At 39.3% G+C, this 1,546-nt stretch overlaps 1 non-coding gene across 1 annotated transcript; it reads right to left on the bottom strand.

Moving 5' to 3' along the window:
• Positions 1-730: 730 nt before the first annotated feature.
• Positions 731-802, bottom strand: TRNAK-UUU (transfer RNA lysine (anticodon UUU)). Its single transcript has one exon. It is a non-coding gene; the product is annotated as a tRNA-Lys (tRNA).
• Between the last annotated feature and the right edge of the window lie 744 nt (positions 803-1,546).

The following is a 1,546-nucleotide window of genomic DNA, read 5'->3' as shown; positions in this document are numbered from 1 at the left end:
GGCCTGATAAGTAAATGCTGCTGGGCAGACCTAAAACGTTTGCTTTATTAGATTCCAGAAGCAATTGCATGTTGGTGCTATCAAAGGCAATTTGCATACACAATTTACAGGAAATTTTGCTACCTTTCTGATTTAATGATTCGGTAGAAATGATCAAATTATCCTCTCATAGTAACTGTCGAAGATAAATACAATGATCTATGCTTCCATCGTCATTTGGTCGTGAAACATACACCTGTGTTGCATCATGCTTGAAGCTAAAACAAAGAAGCTTGCTCTGTTTAAGTGGTCTGTGGGAGTGAAACAATTGTCTCAAAAAATTCTTTTCTAAATTCTTATTTTCTGGGAGTATTATTGGAGATAAACTGATTTTAAAAAGTGAACAAGATCTATATCAGGGTCTCTGATTTTCTGATTTACTCTGTTGTTCTCAAGTAAATATGTGGTCCACAATTTATTTTTTCTCTTCTATTTTTCATGCTGTTTGAAATAGGATGTTACCTTTCTTATCATAGGACCACATCTGAAATCCTATGCCCCGATGTATAGGCTGCCTCTTTTTCCTTACTAACATAGGAACGGTTTTCCTATCTTCCTGCAATGCCCAACCGGGGTCACCATAGCTTAAGAAAATAAAGTCTCTTAGAAGGGATGCGGAGGTCATAGGCATCTGCTTATTCCTTTTTTTAAAAAATATTTTGGTCATGCCACACAGCTTGCAGGATCTCAGTTCCCCGACCAGGGATTGAACCCAGGCCACAGCAGTAAAAGCACTGAATCCTAACCACTAGACCACCAGGGAACTCCCTGCTTATTCCTTTTTGAAAAAGTTTGTGCACTCTGTTTGTATGCAGTAATCACGCCCATCACAATTTCTGAAATAAGTTTCTAATTTGGCATTCAAATTAGAGATGGTGAGTGATGTTTTGAAATATTTTGAATTAAACAAAATGCAGTATTTTCCTGAAAGCCAATTCTAAATAAACTGGAAAAAAAAAAAAGTACATAACAGATCTCTGGTTCTTGGTTCAGGGTGTGGTCATTCTTGTTCTGGCTGAGTGACTGGCAGGATTATCAAAGAGAGGTCTGTGATCTTTTTCTATTTAATGTCTGTATTGGTTTCCTAGGGCTGCTCTAACAAATTACCACACACCTGGTGGCTTAAAGCAATGGAAATTTATTCTCTCACATTTCTGAAAGTCAGAGGTCTGAAATCAAAGTGTCCGTAGGGCCATATTTCCCCTGAAGGCTCTAGGGAGAATCTCTTCTTTGCCTCTTCAAGCTTCTGGTGGCTCCAGGCATTCCTTGGCTTGTGGCTGCATCACTCCAAGATCTGCCTTTGTGTTCACAGGGGCTTCTCCTCTCCTCTTCTGTCTGAAATCTCCCTCTGTCTTTCTCTTGTAAGGATACATCATTGGATTTAGGGCTCACCTGGATAATTTGGGATGATCTCATCTCAAGATCCTCAACTTACTAACATTTGCAAAGACCCTTTTTCCAAATAAGGTTGCACTCACAGGTTCTGGGTAGACGTATCTTTTGGGGT

The sequence above is a fragment of the Globicephala melas genome, chromosome 2 (genome assembly GCF_963455315.2).
Source record: "Globicephala melas chromosome 2, mGloMel1.2, whole genome shotgun sequence".
NCBI lineage: Eukaryota > Metazoa > Chordata > Mammalia > Artiodactyla > Delphinidae > Globicephala > Globicephala melas.
This window is presented reverse-complemented; position numbering and strand designations above follow the sequence as displayed.